This window comes from Serinus canaria, chromosome 4 (genome assembly GCF_022539315.1).
Source record: "Serinus canaria isolate serCan28SL12 chromosome 4, serCan2020, whole genome shotgun sequence".
NCBI classification, from domain to species: Eukaryota; Metazoa; Chordata; class Aves; order Passeriformes; family Fringillidae; genus Serinus; species Serinus canaria.
The window spans coordinates 20,812,615-20,835,864 of record NC_066317.1 but is presented as its reverse complement, the minus strand read 5'-3'; the positions used below and the strand labels follow the sequence as shown (position 1 = coordinate 20,835,864).

Below are 23,250 nucleotides of genomic sequence, written 5' to 3'. Positions count from 1 at the left end.
TTGCAGCAACTCATGCAGGCAGGCTACACAATACAAGAGCATAATGCCCCAACCTTAAAGCAAGAAAGAAACCTGCAGAAGCAATTCTGAGCTACTTTTACAGCTGAAACAGTGTGCTCAAGGACTATTTAATAAATAGTCCAATCTTGTTCCTAAAATGTTCATGTGTTTATTGTTTTTTAAATCATTGGGTAGAATGTAGAAGTAGAACTGCAGGAAACATGAACTTTATGTAAAGATGGTCAGTTCCACTGATTTATCACGCCAATTAGCAATGTTTTCTTACCTCCATTAACTTAAACACGCAACAATACAAGTTAAACACCCTGGGCTTTTTAAGGTATCACATAATATTTTATCTTTAAAGTGCTTACATTTTTTTCTTGCAAACACTGGCCACAGTATCACACAGCCTCCCATAAGCAGATATTTCTGGCATCTCTTGAAATGCATGCCCTGCACACAGCTCAAAAATCAGATCTGTGTTAAAGAAACACTCTGTTTGAAATCTAGGAATACATTTAAATCATTGGTTTTGTTTAACTTCACTATTTTCTGAGTTGCCAGGACGCTGCTTCTCTACTTCTATGGAGCTGCAGCACAAATAACAGAGGAAGCTGCTATACAGATCTGCATACTTGGTAAATGCTGCTAGCAAAAGCAAGCACATAGAAAATACAGTACATTTTTAACCAGCTCCAGGTTTTAGGAATGCTAAGTGCTGATTAAAATAACTTTTAAAAAGACTTATGAACTGGGAAGGCGTGCGGGGTTTAAGTCAATGGTGGTTTTCCATATACAAGCATTAGCTACTATGTCCCTTCCAATCTTCTTGAGCCTGACCTGGTAGGAAACTTTTTCAAGGTGCATTTTGCTACTTTTCAAGTCACACAGAAAGCCATCACATCGATTTCTCTCTTCTGAAAAGTTATCACTAGTTACAAAACTAGAGTGAACTGCCTGAGACCTCCACCTATTTCACAGACAAGTCAGCTGGGCTTAGTTTAAACAGCCTTCAACAGCAGCTTAAAGCAAGATATGTGAGCTTACACCAAAGCAGATGAGGAGCACTCAGCAGTCCTCCCACCTCTCTTCAAGCAGTAATCATCAGCAGATAAGCAGTAATGGATTAAGAATAGCACATCTGTTCCAGCAGCAAGCATCTGTCTGTATTCTACTTTATCAATCTATGGATCTGCAGTTCCTCACTGTAAGGGAGCTCAGTGTTAGTATCTATGATGCCTATCAGGCAAACTAACAATTTTCAGTGCTGCAAGCCCCAAATACAAGCTAGGATGCCAATAATAACAATTTTATTACCAATTTTCTTTCTTATGTGTAACATTAGATGAGCAGTCTGCTAAAGTTGACAGACCCTTATGATCTTGACTCAGTTTACATATTTATTGGTGATCATACACCAAATCTCTACAAGCATTTGCTAAGGTCTGACCAGCTTTACTAACATCTACTCACATATAAATACCATGGCATGTAATTAAAAAATTTCTTATTTCCTTTGTAATCCTGGCATGGGGAAGTGTTTGCCAGATTGATCATGATGAAAGACAGCTTTTTCCAATGCCAGCTTTTCTTTTTTTCCTCTCTTGTTCAATTAGGCAGTTCCTCTGCAGAGATCCAGAAAACTGCTTCAGCCACCAACCAACCTGAACCAGAGGTGCTAGTGCTTTTTTTTGGCCACAGCAGGCCTCACCTTCATGCAGAAATGCCCAAAAGTCATGGTATTTATGCAATTGACTCCTCTCTGCCACGATGGGGAGAAATTCTGTCTGCAGAAAGAGGATGGATGCACATCTCTCTGAGAGCCCACCAGAAGAGAACATGGCAGGGAAGGGACCACAGTTCACCAGCACATGTGGCCTACCCACGAGCACATGGACTTCCAGGAGAGAGAAAACTGGGGTCTAGATAAAGAACTGAATGACTCAGCCCCTGCTGATCACCAATTTTAAGTGAGGAATGAGTTTGTAATTCCAGGAAAAACAAATCAATACCGTGGCTGTGCCGTCTGCATTTTCTGTCTCCAGTGATTACCTCCTCCGTGCTTCAAGTTTCTGTGGGTGGTTTTGGTAGTCCTTTTAACATATCACCTTACAGCTGATCCTGGTCTCTTTAAAACCTCTGCAAGGGGTTTTCCCCAGATAGATGGAGCAGTTACCATGAGCCTCTTCAGTGGCTGCAGTAACATGACATCAACAGCTTAGTCCCATCTCTTCTTTCTTGTTCTCCAGAGCTATCCAGCCATACTCACAAATACCTTTGCAAAGGAGGATCTGAGCGAGGTATTTATCATTGGTGTAGGGTTGAAAAGCCCTCTAACCCTGCTAGGACACAGCCTGTTGTAGAGAAGGTGGTGCCACCTGCTTCCTTCACAGCTCTGTGTTTGGACGAGTTTATAACACAAAACTGACAAAATGGCACGGAGCTGTTTGAATATCCCAAGTTCTTCTCCAGTAACTAAAAGGCTGTGAAACCAGTAACAGTATTTTGCTTCAGGGCTGATATGTGACAATTATTAAAATGACAGACTGAGATGGTGCTTTATGCATGGATGCAACGAATTCATTTGCACAGGATGCAAATATTGTCTCAAAGCTAGGGGCAAGCAGAGAGCTATCTCAAAGGAACAGAAAGAGCTGCCTAGGGAAGAGGCCCTGCAGTGGTGTCCCACTGTGAAAGATCAGCCATCCACTGGCCAAATGTGGTCACTCTCAATGGCCAGAGTGTTTGTGACCTCAAATCCCAGCCAAATATTGCACAGAGGATAATCCTACAATAACACTAATATATACAATAAGCTCACTAATATATACAATAAGCTCCCAGAAGTAACTAATCCTGCTTTTAACTAACTAAAATAATGAATGAATAAATAAATGTTTAACTTGTTAAAGTCAGGCACAATGAATAAGTGCTGTTTCTCAGAACTGTTACCAAATAAAGATGTTATTTCTATGTTTCCTTAGAGGCAATTGTTTACCTTTTAAAAAGCAGTATTTAAAAATAGGAGTCCAAGTATTAAAACATTGTCACCAAAATGTTTAAAAATTTTACTGCAACAAAGGGTATTTAATTTCCAGATTACATTTTGGTGCTGACAGCCTGCCTATAGCAGGAAAAAAACCAAAAAAGTTTACTAAACAACTCTTAGGACAAAAATTTTAAAACCTTGGCAGTTTCAGATACTTATTACTCCATGAGCCAAAGTCCAAAAGGTGTAGTTCTTGTTGAAAAGCTCCTATGTTGCATAATTGAGCACCTTGACTCATTAACTTGGTAATCTTGATCCTAATTCTTGATAAATGGACACATAAAGGCCTTGACAACTTTGAGGAGTTTTGGTATTTTTTTCTCCAAAAACATTACTGAAACAGGTAATGATAAATTCATGGAAACCACCTAACAATACCTTAAACAGTTTAAATCTCCAGGAAGACTTTAGGACAGTCAGACCTTAAAAAAGGTCTTAAACCTTAAAAAAAGATGACAAATAAATAAAAGTCAATAGCTAGCAGTATTAGAGACTCAACTCGATATCCTCACAGATATTCAAAAAGGCATGAGCTTTCACATCTAAATCCTATCAAGAGTCAACACAAGCAAAAATCAACATGAAATACTGGCCTTGCCTGAAAATATAAGTCTGAGGCTGGCAGTGGACACCATGTATAAAGGAATGTTAACATGCAAATGGTCAAAGACAATCTTGCAACAAAAAGTGGAGTTTCTACAGTAGAAATCTCTGCAACAATTGCCCAAATGGATTCATTCTGGTAAGAACATTGTTTAAGAACATTGTTTCTTGTCTACAGTACCTACAATGCCACTGTATTTGCCTGCTCCAAATAATAATTGTTTGGCTGTGGAGTGGAAAAGAAATAATCTAAATTAATAATGTACAACGTGATTTGTCACATTTACTGGCTACCTAATGTTCATCAGTTAGGGTCAGTATCTGTGACATATAACTTTGTTAGTAAATGGAGAAGTTATCAGTTTTTATTGTTCTAAAGTGATTTGTAGAATGTTCAATGCAGCTTCTTCATTCCCTATACAACTGTATGACTCTTTGCTACTGCTCAGTCTTTTTTACACTATCACTTGTTCAGCTACTGATCTCCTGTATGATATCCAGCTGTTACATTTATTCCTCTGAACTGCTGAATTTACAAGGCAGGAAAAACCAGAATTTCTTTCATACCCATGTTCTAGATGGCGAGAGGAAAAACTGCTTCCTAAAAAAGTTTTGGATGATTCACAGCATCCCTTTGTACATTATGAGCCTCAATTTAAAAATTATGATTCACAATCTACATAGGAGACACAAGTAGTTCAATTAAATGGGACCTTTTGACAGCATGAGCTGCTTGCTTTTACATCAGCAAAGCTGGAGTCTCTGCAGCAAACACCTATAAAACAAAGAAATGGTCTTAGCATTTCAAGGCATCTGAGCAAGAAGAGAATCACGTTTCAGATGCAGAATTCCATGTTCTCAGAAGGCATGTCATCCTCTGTGGCATGAGTGATTTTTATTCAGTTTCTAGCATGCATGCAATCCTTTCAAAGATTCCAAAACAGCCTTCACAATTGAATTGCTATTCTGCTATTGCTGATGCTCAGCAGAGGGAGAAGGATCACTTTGGGAGTTCTTGCCACACTAAAACTTGGACAGAAATTCCTATATAAGATGATTCACATTCAGAGTTGGATTTTCATAGATTAAATGCTGCATTTTAGGAGTTTCTACCTCTAGATTATAGAGTAATATGGAGCAAATATGTCCATACTTTTCTGTGGCAATCTAGCAGTAACTAGGTCTGGAACCAAAAGGATCTGAACTAAACCATGAAACCTGAGACTCAAGAGGACTAGAGACACTGCCAGAGCCACATCAATTATTATGGTTTGTATATATTACACACATCTCTCTAAAACTCAGTACCATAGCTTGAATTGTGAGCCTGTTAATTAACACCCCATATCCATACTAGTCACAGCCTGGAGACATTTTTACAGAAACCATGAAATTAATGGAAATACCTGGGAATCCTTCACCTAAAGCCAGGAGGACAGAAATCCAATTAACTCCCCAAATAAGAAAGCCCTTCACATGTCTCAGAAGTTGTTTTAACTCTCCCATTGTTTTCATTTTGACTCACAAACAAACAGAGCTCAGCAAAACCTTGAAGCTATCACTATTCCAGGAAATGTGCTAATAAGCCAGAAGAGTGGAGGGCCCAGATACAACTTTGAAGTTACCCCTTTACACAACAGCATCTTAATTACCAAGAAAAGGAAAGGCACTGGAGTCATACTTGCAATAGACACCATCTGTAAGGGCTAGGTGCTGCTCAGCTGATCCCCAGTTGTTATGTTTAATGACAAGTTAGAGGAAAGATTCCTTTGGACCTCCTGAGCTTTTCAGGATTTCAGCTTCTTTTTTTTTTTCCCTGCTACTGTACATGGAGATATTTTTCTGCTTTAAACATCTTCAGTCTTGTACCTTAAAGATACAATTTATAAGAGAAAATTCTAAGAATGCCTATCATACAGGCAAACCCTTGGATGCATTTCCAGTTTCTGAAAAGTTTGGGGATTACTTTTCACTGTGTTGCAGAAGTCCTTCCTAGTATGATGCTCATCCAATGTCAGGAAAGAGAACTGCAATTTCCTCTCCCTCACCACATAGGCATTGCAGAGCACCCATATGGCAAAGGGGCAAATAGCAGCAAGACAGCTTATGGCTGTGTTCATTTTATGTTTTCAGTCTGTTTTAATAATAAAAGCCATTAACTTTAGATAATCTCCTAAAACCACAAATAATTTGAACAAAAGAATGTCTTGATTTTTTTCCCCCCTGCCAGTCTGAGTTTTCAAACTTCTCCCTAATTCAATGAGGATTAGAAACTTTTTTTTTCTTTACTGCATTAAAACAGTTTGCTGTGACCATTTGGGTGTGGACAGTAGGAATATTTGACAAAGAGCAAGGACTGTGAGGCTTATGATGAGGTTACAAATGCTGACAGCTCTGGGCATCCATTCAGGGCACTGCAGGGGAATGTTGACAGGTTTGCCATCTTATTCTTCAATTTACCATTGAAAATGCTATTTCACTGACATCTATTAAAAAGAAATCTTTCAAATGAAACTTTCTAACACATTCTTCACTGTAATATCAGGACCTCATCTCCTGTATGTGAGCTGACTTCTTGGGTGTGTGGATCCCAAACAGATGCCTTGAGTGTTGTGTGACATTAACTATTCACACTGAACCACCAGCAGCATTTTCAGTAGGAAGAAAGGAAGAACCTCAGGGACACTTGGAATGGGGAGGAAAGGATGAAACACATTGCTGGCATCTCACAGTTTCCAAGCTCTCTGGATGTACAACAGGGATACTCACACCTATCTGTGGCACTAGTAAACACACCACAGGAAAATGAGCTGGATGTGTGGCTTCAGCACACAATGCAAGTAACCACATCACTATAGCAGGGGAAAAAATGTGGGGATCCTGGGGATCTGTGGAAATGCTGAGATAAATGCCACTGAAGAAGTGATCTTTTGTGCCACCCTTTTCAAATAAACGTAAAGGAGCCACGAGCGCCACTGTCAGTTCCTGAGTGACCTCATCTGAACACAGAAGGAATAATAATATAATTAAACTACTATAAAACATCTTTCCCCCCCCCCCCCCCTTTTAGATTCTAGGGAATTGTGTGCATTCATATTACTACAGAAGTTTGACAGACTCCTTCAGCAACCTATCAGTAGTTAAATTTTTGCCAGAATTGGGATTCTGATTTCTGCTAGGCTCTAGCTTGCCTCCTGTGTAGGCACAAGAGGAAAGTGAGCTGTCAGGCCACTGGACTATGAGATGAGCACTTGATTTGAAAAGTCCTCCAGGGCACAAGAAGCCTTCATCATCTATCCTTCACCTTTGTATCCCTTGAAAATGTTTGTAAAACAAATCCTGTGTTTTGTTCTGGCTCCTGTGACTTTCTGTCCAGTGCCCTGGAATGTGAAGAGAAACTAGACAAAACACCAGGGAGGCACTTGGAGAAGGAGGAGACCTTCAAAGCCATGCAGCCTCCTCAAGGACGAGGCTTGCAATCCACTTCTGTATTTGCAGTTGGCATGAAAACATTCAAATAATCATAATAAAACATACATTGAAACTGTCTATGTTATAGCATAAATTTCAACTTCCAGCTCTTCATTCTGAAATCTGTCCTCAGTCAGAGAGTGTTAAAAAGTTGACCCTTGCTCATATTGCCTGAACTGACTTAAGATAAACAATGCTTTTGGCATTGGATTTTGTTTGCTTGCTTGAAATTTTTGTCAGGGCCGTGGAGATAAACGAGCAATGAATGGATAAAGAATTACAGTAATGTGTTTCAATGGTTAAATGTTTTGGTTTTAACTAAAATTATTTTAATCCTCAATGCACCTTCTGAACTGTTTTTAAAGTAGAAAAAAGTTTTGAAATGTCTTTACAGATATGTTCTTTGTTTTAAAGGAGTGGAAAAAAATAAAGGCATTTCAAGATAAATGGCTTCTGTCTTGGGGAGTGTTAATGAGGTAAGACATTTCCAAAGAGCCTCAGAGTGACAATAGCACACGGACTGTGGTGGTTCCACAAGTGCAGAACTGCCCCCAGCAGTGAACGCCCACTGAAGTGAAGCAAAGCACAGCCAGGAGGGAGGAGGCAGAGAGGGGGAGAAAGAGAGAGGGAGAGAAAGAGAAAGGAAGAGAAGGGAAAAAAAACCCCAAACTGTTGCAAGTTCATGCACCCCTATTACAAATTCATTTTAATTAAACAAAGAGATTATACAGACATTGCTGACAGGGATTATCAAAATAGAATGGCGCCACCTGCCCCTTGCAGCCCAATTAATTAGCAGAGAATCTGAGGTGCCAATTATCACAAAGGAATAAGAAAGGATCAGTAAACACAGCTCATGATGAACTTGAAAATTAACTCTTTCAGCTCACAGCTGAAGTCCCACAGCCTCATACAGCCCTGATGCTGCTACAGCCCTCCAAAAACCCCACACTGAAAAAACACAACAGCCTTCTCCAGATCCCTCTTTCCCACGGCTTTGTGAAGTATGACCACTCCTGCTCTTCACGAAGTTCCCAGAACACTTTTAAAATTTATGTCACTAAATTTACACAGCAGAAAAAGTCATTTAAGGTTGAAAAGGCTCCTCAAAACAAAAGACAGATTTCTTACTGTGTTTTGAGGTACGTCAGGAAAATGTAGATCACCTCTCATGTCGTACCAGAGAGGTTTTAGGACAACAGGTCCAGAACAATGAGAATTCCAGTTACTGATAGATAACAGATAAAAGTTTTAATTTTCTAGGAAGCAGGTATTGCTCATAGGAGCTTGACTCCTACTCTCTCTCCCCACATAAGAATCCTCTCTTTCAAGCTCCTGGGTAGGGTAACCTCCAGCAGTAAAATAATGCAAGTAGGAAGGCTCAGCAGCAGTACCTAATTGCAATCTATTTTTCTGGGGAGTCCAGAGAATACCAGAGTATCCCAGAAATAAAACTTTTGGCTTTGGATCTATGCAGTGTGAGCCATTACCACAGGCAGGGCTGTGTCCAGTCTGTCTCAGCACTTGCACAGCTGGCTGGTGGTGGCCCTGGAGATGGAAGAGCTACTGCCGTTTGCCCTTCCTTGTATAAATCCCATATCACTTTTAGCAGAACTTCCTGCTCCTTCTAGAAGGTTCAAAATTGTACCTGCCCTCAGTCTGTGGACTTGAAGCTGTGTCATAAAGAGGAATCACTAATGTGTGGGGCCTCAGGATTTTGTCCAATTGTTAGAGGAAACACACTGAGGAATGACACCTTCAACTTCCCCTCCTCAGAAGAGTGATCTGCTGCCTTTCAGGGCAGGCAGTGCTAGCACATCTTTCAGTGCTAGCACATCTTATGCAAACTTGTAATCACAGCTTAACCTTACTTCATGGTTTCCTGGAGGCCATAAAAACAAATGAACAATGAGATGCAAAGCTATGGAAGCAAGAAGAGGCAACCACTCTTTTTTTTTTTTTTTTTTTTCTGCCAGATAGAATTTCTTCTAGGGAATGCTTACCTTTCCACTATGCATATGCTCATTTTATAGTTATATTGACAGCTTAAGTATTTTATAGAATGATAAACTTAGCTTGTAGAGCTAAGCAACTCAATACAAAAGGGTGAATGAATCCTTGGTTATCCCAGTGTAAATTCTGTGTTTTTCTGTTGTCTTTGCTGGATTTGAGCGTCACATCTGCAATTAAACCCCACTCGTGTCTTTGTGCTATTTCTTCTCTATTGCATTTGAAATAGAAAAAAAAAGGGGCTTTACATGACAAACCATGTCATTAAATATCTGTTAGGTAAAAACTGTATTGACTCAAATGGGGGAAAAATGAATCTCAGAAGTTTGGGTTTTACTGTCAACACTGTTCAATACTCCTGTAAATAAATATGAGAAGGGGGTGCTACAAGCATAGAATGAAGCACCTGTAGTGCAACTGGATTTAAATTAATCCCACTAGTGATGTTGCATGATATATAATTTCACTCCCATATCTATCTTGAGAACTGCAAAACAAAGTCTAAATACTTCAACAATGCAAACTGTGAAATACAACAAGTTTAATAAGCAAATTTGCTTGCAATGCCAAGCTCCTCTTCTTTTCTAAAGTGCCTGCTGGATCGTTACTCAATGGCTTTATTGTTTTGGGATCAGAAAGCGAGGACTTCAGCTCTACAATGCACAGTTTGTCACCCTTTGGATAAAGGAGCTGTGAACCAAAGCAGCGGGACATACTTGCATTCAACAGAGTGTGCTCTGAAGAGTGGAGCGCATGCTGGCAGGACTTGAAAGCCCTGAAATGCCAGCCAGTTCCTCCACTTAAATTGGTGAGACCTCCACATACCTGTGGGGTGTGAAAAGGCCCTGGTGCTCATCATTCTGCATTAGGATTGAGTTCATCTTATCAAATGAGCCTTTGAGCATATTGTGGAGTAATTTACCAACCGAAAAAATCATAACGATTTTCCACTTCATTTACCTCAACAGTAGCTACGTAATGTCAATAGTTTTAAACATTTAATTAGACACACCACGTGTTTTATGCTCTACTAATTACATAAAATTGTGCTCAATAATTTTCTTCCCATTGAAACAAACCTTGAGCAGCTGTTAAAACACTAATTAGGTGAATGCCTCCACGCTGTGCGTCTGGCTCGGTGCCAAGCGCATTCCTCCCAGTGGTGAGCGGGGTTTTTCCAGTGTCCATGATGCAACCCTGAACACATGTCAATCTCTGCTGCACCACAGGACTGAGAGTGAGCTCCGAACATTTATTTTGGCCCTCACCTCAGAAAGCTAACATTATGTGTATAAAATGCAACAGTTCAGAAAGCTGTTCAATTATAGTGGGCTCTTAGTTTTCTGTGCTTCCATTTTTATCTCCAAAGAGCAGCTAAATTTGACACAGAGCTTGTCATTTGCAATCTCCTATGAAATCAGCACATTTTATTACATTGGGGCTGCCTTACAGACATTATCTCACAATACAGTCAAATAAAAACGCATTGCTGAGCCTGATACAAATGAAGCCTGTAGGACTTAGATGCTTAGGGGTTATTTTGTTCCTAAAGTGTTTTAAAAAGTTATGTGAGCCACAGTTATCCATGCATACAGTGGCAAGGGCTGGGAAAATATTTTTTGTTTTTCAGTTTTACACAAGAAGATAATTCAGAGAGGTTTTATTTATTTTAAATACCCTTGAGGAAGGGCATTCAAGTCTTACCATTGACAAGTCTGGTGATCCTAATGGCATCCAGAATTGAGTCAGTACCTCTGAATGTCTCAAATGGCTTCACTCAGAGCTTTAACCCCGGCTGTAACTCCAGTAAAATCAGGTTCTCTTAATTAGTGACTAAGCCTGTACAGCTGCAGGCCTAATCCAGGCATTCCTACAAGGACAGAGGCCTGGCAGAGGGGACCAGATTGCCAATAACAGGAACTGTCTGAAAGTTCCTACCCTCAGCAGTCCCCTAAACCTGCCCACGCCTCTATGAACTGGGATCTTGCTCTTAAACACATCCTGATGATTCCAGACTCAGTATTTGTTCCTGAAGAATTCTTATAAGAAGAAATTGCCCATAATGGCCATCCCCAAAAGCACACAGGTATACTTTCCTTTACATCTTTTTTTTTTTTTAATCTGACCGTAGTGAGTGTGCATAAATCAAAAATTAAAAACAAAAATAGGGGGTTTTTTGCCTTTGACAAATTTTTAAGTGTTATCACCTGAATATGCTTGCTGCTTCTACAACCACGAAGGTATGCTTGTTCTATTACAAATTTATAGATTGTTTATGTTCTTAGGTAATCTCTGTTCTTCACAAATCATTATGCTAATGATACTTCTTTTTTAATCATTTCCAGTGATTGGTGATCTAGCTGACAATGGGTCTTCTGAAATACATTGCACCTGTGGAGTTCCTTCTTTTATGGAAAATTAGGAGGATCATGTCCTGGCTTCCTTTTCTAGTACCATTAGGAGCTGCATCAGGTGTACTGTTGATGTTTTTTATTTTTTAACTTGCATGTTCTGAAGTCAGGAACATCACTAAAAAAAGACACAATTCTAATCCACATACTACATCACTGAAAACTGTAAGAACAGATCTGCTTAAAAGACAAACCCAAAACGTAAAATATGTTAAATTTCCATAATTCACATTGACCTCAGGTACTTGTACAAATGGAAGACATATTTCCTTTAATAAAAAAAAAAATAAGAAGAAAGAATAAGAATTTGACATACTTAATGTCTGTATATAAAATAAGACTCTTTTTTTTCCTGTCTTATATTTTGTTGAAAAAATCCTGCCAGTGCAACCAGACCACACACTACCAAGAGGCATTTCCTGATTAGAAAGAGCATTTTTCTGTTTTCTGGAAGTTCCCAGTTTAGGCTGTTTCTTAATCCTTTTTCAGGTAGCAATATACCTGTACAAAGTGGGTAATGGAAGGTAGAGCTGAGGCAACACTATTATGAGCTAAATAATATGAGCTAAACAATCCCTTCACATAACAAAGAGAGTGTAAATCTTCATCAATTAATTATACTAAGATATAAGACAGGAACAAATGGAAGCTGTATTAAATGTATCTATGGGTATAATTTCAAGTTCCCTTCCCTCACAAGACCCATAACAATTTTCCTAGTAACTAAGGTGTCACTGAGTCCCACCATTAAATTCTTGAGTCCTAATGCAGAGTTCCCTTCTTGAACTATTCCTTTTACAAATCAAAATAGCAAATCTAGTCTTTGTTTTCCCACCTTGCAGGATAAAACATCCCCATAGACCAACTATTCCAGCAGGCTGATCTAGGAAAATGTCATCTGAACAAGATGATTGATGTCTAAGGATCATTACTGCAGGAAAAACAAGCAAACAAACCATAGACCTTTTTTGTGCTATTAGAAACAAAAATGTAAGTCTTTTTCAAAAATAAGCTGGAGGGTCTCATACCTGTGAAAGGGAGGAATTAATCTAAGATCTATTTCTAATAAATATTTAAATGGGATGAGCATGGGCACTTGCCATGTATTTGGAAATTTAATTTACTACACAATAGCCACTGTGTTTTCTTCTGCTTTTGTGTGGACTTGTTTAATGTACAAGGATATTCTGTAGACAAGGATATTCTACTTTTACATGCATAAAAAACTGTGAAGATTCACTCACCTAAGTCTTCTTCCAGAAAATTACAGTGGAAATTACTCTAGTGTGGAAGAATTACACTGCACAAATGCTGCTCTCTTCTGTAGCCAGTCATTAAGTTTGGAAAACACTTCTAAGATCATTGAGTCCAGCCATTAACCCCTCACTGCCAAGGCCACCACTGAACTATGTCCCTAAACAACACATCTACATATTGTTGAACGCTTTTCAGGGATGTATATTCCACCACTTCCCTGGGCAGCCTGTCCCAGTGCTTGACCACCCTTTCACTGAAGACATTTTTCTTCATATCTATCCAATCTACACCACTCCTGGCACAGCTTGAAACCATGTCCTCTTGTCCTATCACTTGTTACCTGGAAAAAGAGCCTGACCCCCACCTGGCTACAGCCTCCTTTCAGGTAGCTGGAGACAGCAACAAGGTCTCCCCCTAGCCTCCCCTTGTCCAAGCCAAACACCCCCAGCTCCCTCATCTGCCCACATCAGACTTGTGCCCCAGACCCCTCCCCAGCTCTGCTGCCCTTCTCTGGACCCGCTCCAGCACCTCAATGTCCTTCTTGTCATGAGGGACCCAAAACCAGACACAGGACTTGAGGTGCAGCCTCAGCAGTGGCAAGTCCTTTCTCAAGCTGGTGGACTGCTCACTCACAGCAAAACCCCGGTACATCTTTCCAACATTCTCATCTCACACCATTTGAGGATGGGATTGGGATGAGATGACTTCCCAAGGTCCCTGAACATTCTACAATGCCCACAGAACACTGGCAATGACATCAGGTGGCCAAAATCTCAGTGCCTTTCACACACAGCTCATTTCCTATTTACTCCTTTCCTGCAGGAGTCAGTTGCACTCTTCTCCCTCAGCCTGAGTACCTGAATTATTTCCTTTTTATGCATAATGTGCAGCAGAGTACAGGGTGCTACAGGGTAATTTTCCCTTTCCAGCTTCCATATTTATTTCACGGAAACTTCCTTTATCAACCACATTCGTGTTCGTTTCAATAAAAATGACTTACTGTTTTATGGAAGTTGAAGGCCAATGACCTAAATCCTATAAATCATTAAAAATACTTTCTGCCATAGAATCCTAAGCTGCTTTTTTCTCAGTAGCAGAGAAAGTATTTTACTATAAAAAGTTACATTTTTGCCCACACTAAAAATTCTGCATTAAAAATACACTAAATGAGGGACAGATGTTTAAAACAGCAGACCTACAATGAAGTATTAAATATTGCTGGCACAGTGCGCCCCTTGGTACAGTTTAGTCTCTTTTTGCAATAGGCATGTTTTCACAGCTGTAAAAGCACCAAAAATTACTGTCTTTGCTCCAATATTAATATAGAAATCTATTTAAAAATACACCAGACAGCTGAACAGATTAAACTATTGTTCATACGTTCTATCATTAAAATAATTTGTTTTAAAAATTAATATTAATGTCAAATGTTTTGAAATTGTTTAAGAGGAATAGTGTCACTTTGAAGAATATATGGATTATCTATACAAAACAAAACAATTCCACTTTTGTCAAAATAAAAATGCAAGCCTCCAAGAAATCAAAGAAATCAAACCTGCTACTTGATGTTTTGCTCAATGACGAGCTGTCCGACCCACAGCAGCACAGAGGAAGTGAACGACCTTGTGTGAAATCACTCCAAACCCGTGCTGAGGATGCAGCGTAGGATTAAAGCCCTTTTCCACAGGGACTGCTGGTGCCTTAGAGCTATGGGAGAAAGTGAGACAGGTCATGGAAGAGCAGATTCTGTGGTCTAGGGGGTTTTTGTGTTAAAACATGATAAACATAGACAAGATGGGCAAAGAGATAACACATAGAACAGAATGATAATAATAAAGTCTTCAGATCTAGTAACTGTGAGGATGAACTTGGTAAACCCATAAACCACAGTAGGATATGCTCACCACTATACATAGGTTCTGCTACATTAAAAATATAATTTCTATATCCCAGGCTGGTGGCTCAGAGCTCTGAAATCAAACATCACAAGCTCACACTCTGCCAAATTTTGTCTCAGTCTGTGCTTCATTTACTTGAGCACTAAGCAATCTGTGATCATCATAGTCCTGATGAAGTGATGCCTACTTAAGGTTGCAACCTGTCTGGAATAAGAATAGTTCTGAGATGTCCGTAGCTCAATTTGTTTTAGTCAGTGCTACTTCAAAGACCAATTAGGAACATTAGTCCTTGTGACATGAAACTCTTTTACTACTTGAAGGAAGGAGATGAAATGTTACAAAAGTCTGCATATAATATAAAAGGAAAGGTGGAGGACTTAGCTTGGGTCCTTGAGGGAACCAGGGAAGAATAATTCTATTGAATGTGCACGCATCTAATAATCTTTGTGCAAACTCCTGACAAAGAAGTGATGGGGTGCTGAGGAGAGACAAAGCTTGATTAAAAACTCAAAACACCAGAAAGACTGCTTTAAAAGCCAGGGAAAAAACCTAGAAGAAAGGGCAGAACAAGGCAGGATGAGGACACAGCATGTTGGCCAACCAGCAGGATGCTAGCACATGCAGTAATAGAAACAAAACCACACAAGGCTTTGGGAGTACAGCTCCTGCTCAATAAACAAATTCCTTGGACTGGAGACATTTTCTTGGAAGGAATTTTTATGGCACAAACATTTCTACTCTCTTTTGGAAGCCCTGGAAAACCAAACCCAAACCTCCCCTGCACTGTACACACGCACACACACACACACACACAAAACCTGAAGATGTAACGGCCCAAGTGAAACTGGATTGTCATGCTCTAGAAAGCCCCTTGTTGTCTGCCTTGAGTGGGTCTTTGCTGACCTCTACCCACCTGTGAAGCTCAAAGCCCATCTCATGACTAACTCCTGCCCTGAAGCAATGCCCACATCTCTGGAAGCCTTGTTGCTGTGATGAGCATGTCCCACCCAGAGCCCCACCGGACTTCCCCCAAGTATGGGGTTGCGGCCATGCACATCTGGGGCTGCAGAGGTGTGAAATGGCAGCACTGCCACAGTGGCCAGCACAGCCCAGCACTTAATGAAACAAAGAGCCCTCGTCCCTCTGATGAGACAAAAAAACCCCAGGGGCTATAAAATGTCAGGAGGAAAGGGAGAGGGGGGAGTAAAAACAATCTCTAAGCAGGAAAACAAGATAAATTCATTGAATAAATTATTTACTGGAATTATTCACTTAGCTTCAATTACAATCTATCCATTCTATCCACCATCTACATCAAATTATAATAAATTATTCTATTATAACTTGGCTTCATGCCTGCTGATTTGCAATAGCTTATTTTTTCAGAAAATAATGGTCTGATGCTGTTCAACCTTCCACAGGATTTAGATGTGTACACCCACCTAGACATACCCAAAAGACAATTTCTTTTTGAGAATCTTGCTCTTTCTGTAAATTAAAGAGAGGGGAGCAAGCATATTATATTTAAATTGCCAGCAGATATTTTAACAACATAAAAAAGACCCAAGATATCAAAAAATATTTCAAAAAATATCCTGTTGCTTTCCTGAAGAGTTTGGCATATGTCCCTAGAGAATACTGCTCACCTTCCTTTTCTCATTCTTCTACTGTCTCTGTGCCTGTAAGCTGATCAGCCAGACACTGAAGTTTTAATTCTAAGTACACTGTAATTTTTACAACATTCTTGATTTCAGCACAGCATGTATCATATTGTGGATGAAAGCAGAAATAAATAAGGAAAAAGGAGAGCAAAAAACCTGAATTTTGCACATTTTTCCTGTAGTTTATGAAACAACACTACCCAGCAAGAGATAACCAAGAACTTTGGGTCTCTCTTACCAGGGGCAGCTGCTGGAGCTGCCAAACTCTGCCTATGTGAGCAATCTGAAGGCAAAGTTAAACCAGGTGGGTGAAAGGATGGGCATGCTCTGAATGGGATAGAGTGGTTCTGTCTCTGGCAAAAAATGAATTACAATGGAGAAGATAGCAGCACAGAGGAATTCCACCACAAATACAAGAACCTGAAAGCACCTTGGGTGTAGCCACAAATTCATATCCACATTTCAAGAATCTGAAAACACCTTGGATATAGGCACAAATTCATACCCACAAATACAAGAACTTGATAGCACCTTGGATGTAGCCACCTCAGGTTCTACCTTTTCAAATATGCATCTCAGAAAAAAACACCAGACATCACACAAGTAAGATGATAGCAAAGCTTACTTTCTCTGTCACTTACAGAAAAAAATGTGGGGTTTTATTTTCCTAGTTTCAATTTGTTCTACTGTGCCAGAAGTGCTTTTGTAATCCTAAAAACACACTAGCACTACTTCCATGTAGTTTCATTGCTGTGTCTACTACCATTAAAGGGTAAGCATATACTTCAAGACAATAATTCACTTAGCTAGTTGCCAGAGCCAGCATTATGTGAATAAGCTTGATAGATCTCTGTTCCTAACCTATCAGAAAACAATTTATGGAATCTAATAAATTAAAAATGAATTGTCTCCAGCAACCATATATTTCACAATAAATGTAGGCTCTTTGATCTCAACTGACTGTGCTATGTTCTAATTAATTTTTATACAGAAGTTTGCTATTGCCCCTTAAATGGATTTTATACACAAGACTAATCAGCTAGCATTTTCAGCTTTGCCTTTGTCTTTTCACCTTCCAACCAAGTTAAAAATTCACAGAATTCTAGAATTTATGGCATAGCTTTCTACATATAAGCCTTTTCAGTTTAAGGAAGGAAAGACCAATATTTTTTCTCTGCTTTCTTGACCCCAACAAGCACATAATAGAAAGAAATATGTGGCAACAGCTTAAGGACCTGCCTCTAGACAGCATGACAGTGGAAATGAATCCCTTTCTAGCTCTCAGCTGCTTTCTTACCCAGCAAAAGTACTGGAGTTAGTCACTGGATCCCTTCCATGATCTTCTGAGATAGGTACAGAGCCATTTGGTATTGCTGTTTGGAATGGCAGGGCAGCTGGCATGGAGTAGGGGTTTGGCCCTTTTTCTGCTGGGGTGCTGTAACTGCCCATTCCTGAGCGGATTTTCCTGTGTCAATGACCAAGAACCTGGAAAAGACATCCATGACTGCAGTACAAAATCCCCAATTTGGGCTAGATGGCCTATGCCCAGATTATTCAATGCATATGATTTTTAGGTTCTGGCATCAGGGAAAGAAAATGGCAGTGAGGCTGGGGCAGAAGGCATTAGCCTGGGGAGTAAAGGAAAAATGAGGAGCTTGGCCACTGATCCCATTTACCTCCTGCTTTGCCACAGCAGGTAGATTCTGTTCACCTGCAGGACTAAAATGCAATAAAAAATTCTAATTCATTAGAAATAAAAACATCCAAATCCTCCTCTGTCTTTATGAAACCATGTGGAAAGGTCTGAGGCTCTTTACATGTTTTTGCACAGCACCATCTTTGCTTACAAGTAAAAAGCTGTGCCTTTAATGGTCTACCTGCCATGAAACTCTGAAGGGCAGTATGATGCAAACACTTAAGGTACGAAAGATGCTCTAATAGGATTTATATCCATATCTATATATATAGACATATATGTATGCTTTGAAAATGAAAATAAAAGCTTAAGGAAATAAAAAAAACATTCCATAAAGCCCCAGTGAGAAAAAGAAGAGCAAATTCATCCTCAGCATCAGGTATCACTACACAACAAAAAATTCTGGTTGCATACCATGTGGTCTAGAGGCACCGGTAAAGTTGACATAATATCCACTTAACAAAAGGCCAGAAAACTGTCTCCCTAGAGAGGCTTAAGTATGTGAGGATCCTGCCTTGGGATACAGCCAGATGACCCTGGGAGAGCTCTTTCAGCATTTTTCTATGACTCTGTAAAAATAGTTACGGGGATTTTAAAAACTGGTATTTTAAAAACATTCTTTGCTCTGTGGAGAAACTCTGTCAAGAGGCGTTCTTACACTTGGATACTGTCTTCCTATAGACTGATAATACAACAAATAAGTAAGAATATGCAGAAATTAAATTATACTTTTAGACCATGGGGTGGTAATTTTATTTTTCTTTTTCACATACAGACCATACAAGACTGTTTATGTTTAATGTTCAAAAATTAAAATAAATCCCATAATACAGACAGGAAGTCAGTGCAATGGGAACCAAATGGGAGTAATGGGACCCAGGTGGCTGGAATGGGTACAAAAACCCACATAGATGGCCATGTATGGCACAAATGGGAGCCTGGAGATGATTATAACTGGAACCTTCCAAAAGAAAGAATGGCTGTAAACTGTTAATTGTATCAATGCAAACATCTTGGTGACACCACTGACGAACAAGTGACGAGGGAGAAGTGTATCATTCACAGCTTTAATTGTAGCTGATACAAACTGATAGTGTAGATACTGAAACAATACCATATTAAGGAATATTTCAGTATAGAGCAGCATGTGCAGAGAATTTTAACTCTTGATTAGGATGAGACCTGAGCATAACAGAAGTGGCAAGATGGAATTAACTTTCAATTTGAGTCAAGAAACAACCAGCAACACAAAGCTTCCAAAGTCAGAGGACAGAACTGTCAACATAGGACAATTAAGGATAATTAAGCAGAAGAGGAGGAAGCCTGTTATTCATCATGAAAGCTGGTAGAGCATATACATTTAAGATTTAGTATAGTTTGGGCCACTGAAATACCTTCATTTACTTAGCCACCTCTCTGCTTATTCCAAGACAGAAGACTAACATCCTATGCCAAATAAAAAAAAGATGATGTACAAAGTATATCTAACTCACAAATAAAGCTCTCCTGGCTGAAAAATGAACACTTGTGAGAGGTTTTTCATTAAGAGAAAGAATATCTGCAATATGGCACAAAATGGTAACAGCTAGCCTAGGTGAAAGAGGCCAGGAGCATTTCTGGCATTGGGTATGTAAGGTTAGTACCTTGAAAGAATGCAGAGAGACTGTCAGCCCTGCTGGCAGCAGAAGGTTCAGTGACAGGGAATTAAGAACCCACATCAAGGACTTTGTAGATTTGCATTTTATAAAAGTGTCCAGCAAAACCTGTGACTGAGGACAGTGCACTGATTTTAGTGCTCTTCCTTCCCTGCAGAAAGACAGAGAAAATGCACACCATTTTACCTGCTGCACTTTATAAAGCAGTATGTCTTGCTTGGCCCCTCAGGGATTCTGTGATAGTTGAAATCTTCATCTTAGCACTTTTTTGAGAAGGAGGGAGTAATTTTCTGGCAAAGGAGGGAAAGAGAGAGGGAACACATTGCAGCTGTATATCACAGTCCAGCTTTAGAAACACTTTAAATGAATATTGTTGTACCTGTTGAAATCATGTACCGTGTTGTACCTGATGAAATACCAATTTGTTAACACACCAGAGCAGCTATCCTACCAACAGTGAACCAGAAAGTTCAACTTAAAAAGTCCCATATAGAGCAAATTTTTTAACTTATCTAGATCTATCTAGTCAAAAGAAACTGATATTATTTGTTCCTACTTAGCTGACACATCACCCCAAAACCAGAAAGATTTAAAGTACATATTATGAACAATGTTTATTTGGGGGGTGGTGGGATGGTGTTACTGTTTTCCATTGTAGTGCCATTCCTCTGGGTATATTTAATTTTTCGTCAATTTTTTTTTGTTTTGTTTTGTTTTGCTTTTCAATGAGAATCGAAGCCTTTGTAGCATACAGTATGAAAATAATTTTTTAAAAAACAACCCTGAAAGGAACAGTGAGGAAGCAAGTAGAAATTTGCAAAATTATACAGACTGTAAGCAAGTCAAGAACAAAGCACTCTAGGTTAAAAGCAAGTGGAACCAAAGTCACTGTCTCAAGATGGTAATTAGAGTAAGACCAGAAAACAGCCAACACCATCAGATTGTCCTACAGTCTAAAGGCAGACAGTGTAAAGGACTTTTTTGATTAAATTAGAAAGTTAAAAATGTGAAATGTGAAACTTTTTAAAAACAGAAGAAGAGGGGAGAAGTGAATTCATAAAACACGAAATACATCAACACTGAGGCTAAATAAAATAAGTTTGGTGCCAGCAACCCAGTCAATATAGTTTGTGATGGTCAACAGTCTGAAAGAGGTGGCTGGCCTTTACTGGAGGAAGAGAACAGATCTAAGTAAATCCCATGTGAAAAAGAAATGAAAAACATCTGCTAAAGACACAAATGGTTTGTTGGCTGACGTCAACAATGGGAAAGCTTCCAGTATATCAGGTCTGGGCTTGCCAGCAGGTGTTGCTGCAATTATTCAGAACAATTAGAGGTGATTTTTCCAAAAGCATGGAGATGACAGGGCCAATAAATAAGGCAAGCATGATACTGTCAACAACTGAAATGTAAGTATTTCTCATAAATCTTTTGAGGACCTGTGCAACTCAGTATTTTAAAGCTAGCCACCAGGGTCTCAAATTTTACCAGTCATACTAATATGGAATAATATTCTCCTCCATGACTAATGCCAGCAAAATCCCCCAAACAACATAAATTCTATAATATCTCCTTTCCTATGGAGTAGAATCTCCCCTTGGCAAAGAGAAATATATCTGTGGGCAAATACACCACATAATATTTTCACATAGGATGTACTTGAGTGTATTTATTTATTTTTAATAATCATGAACTTTCACTGATGTTGACATTCATTATTATTGAGATTAACTAACTTAATTAGTCTCCTTACATTTTTTTTTCCTTTCCTTTCTGGAAGATTTCCAGTATTTGTATTTTTTGTCTGTGGCTATGCTTCAGCTTAGAAGAAGGCATAAAACACCTTTCATGTTTAGATGTGGAGTTTTTTCAATATGACCATGACCATGCACACAGTATTCTCTAGCTGGGCATACATGTTAACAATAGTTTATAGATAAATACCAAACATGGTTTAACAAATTTACCTAATGCTAAAAATCTCTCCTTTTTTGCCACTAATGAACTGCATTATGTACACCCATTATCATCAGGATTACTTGGAGGAGGTTCTCAAAATTATGTCCACATCATGATTTGCTGTCAAGCCTGATTTCAATTGCATTCTCAATTTATTCCTCATTTTAAAAGAAAATAGAGCTTTTTTTTCTTTTTTAAGCATTCATCTTTCTAACTAGCTTGGATAAGAAAAAGTCTGTTAAAAAACACAAAGACATGATATGTCTTGCATCATTTTGAACCATTAAATTACTGCTCATGGAAATCAACCAAGGGTTTCAGTGGCTTCTTCACACTGAACTGCATCATGACCACTCATCCCTTGATTTGCTGTCTTGCTGTTAGTTTTACAGATTACTTCAGCGGATTCTCTGCTATAAGCAAACTTCTCTGTCATTTACATCATGCCCTGCATTTCATGGGAAAACTGCACTGAAAACAGATAGCAATTTTTACTTCATTCAAGTAAGAGAGCTAGGCAGTTGGCTCATGGCAAATACTGCTAATTTCAATATTATATTATTGAGACCTCTCCCAGATGTGTAGCCCAGCCTCAGGACCAAGAATCAGTCCCTCCTCCCCAGTATGTTTTATAACATACTTACTCAGTGCAGGTGGAGTAATAACACTACAGTTCATATTTCTTTTTTATAATTAATTTCCAATAATTCATATTCTTTGAGCTGAAAGTTAATTACATACTCAAGTCACTTACTCTGAGATTAAATGGTACCAATTCCTTGCATGCTTAGAATAAGTTACTTACACACTCAAAGCTTTCATCTTAAAAACATGGATGTTGCTATTTGCCTCAGGAAAGGCACATTAATGGAGACTTTCAAAATCTCAGGATGCAAATTGCTATTTAAATGTCAGATATTACCTTATTCTTAAGGTCTGAGGGTAGAAAAAGTAAGGATGCTGATAACTGCCAGAAAGATTAAAAAAACTCCATGAGAGAAAAAAGACCTGGCAGTGCAAGTAGAGGATGACAAGTGCTTTGACTGAAGGGATGCAATGAAAAATCACTATTTTTCTTACATTTTCTTAATCTACCAGCTTAAACCAAACAAAACAACAAAATTTTTTTCTTCCAACAGCCTGCTTTACAAACCACTCCTGAAGCCATGCTGCATGCTTCTGGCTCACATTGGAAAGCAATTAGCACTTCAACAAACCAGAGTCAAATCCAGCCCGTTTTCTCAGACCACTATAGAGCAGGTAAAAGTAAAAAGTCATCACCATTTATTTTCACACTATGGAAAGCAGGAGTATTTTGGAAGACAGATTTTGGATCTCTGAAGAAGGGTGACAGCATTTACACAGAGTAATTTTCTGACCATATATGCACTTTACTAACAAATCCCCTTCTGCACACCATCCTAGCTGGACTTGTTGAAAACTGGGGAAGTGTCTGCATTTGAAATAGAATGCTTTTCCAGTCACATCAAGAAGGTATGAGATTTCCTTCCCTCAAATGTCGGAAAGGGCTGCAGAAAAACTCTTTGCCTTGTGGAAGATGCACAGCTGCCCTCTGT

General features: G+C 39.1%; 1 protein-coding gene across 1 annotated transcript in view; it reads right to left on the bottom strand.

Annotated features, from left to right (window-relative positions):
• Window positions 1–23,250, bottom strand: part of BMPR1B (bone morphogenetic protein receptor type 1B) — a 231,757-nt gene that overhangs the window by 87,641 nt on the left and 120,866 nt on the right. The window contains exon 4 of the mRNA XM_030239132.2: window positions 14,360–14,511. The gene's annotated coding sequence lies outside the window, so the exon portion shown is untranslated. The remainder of the gene's footprint in view (window positions 1–14,359; window positions 14,512–23,250) is intronic.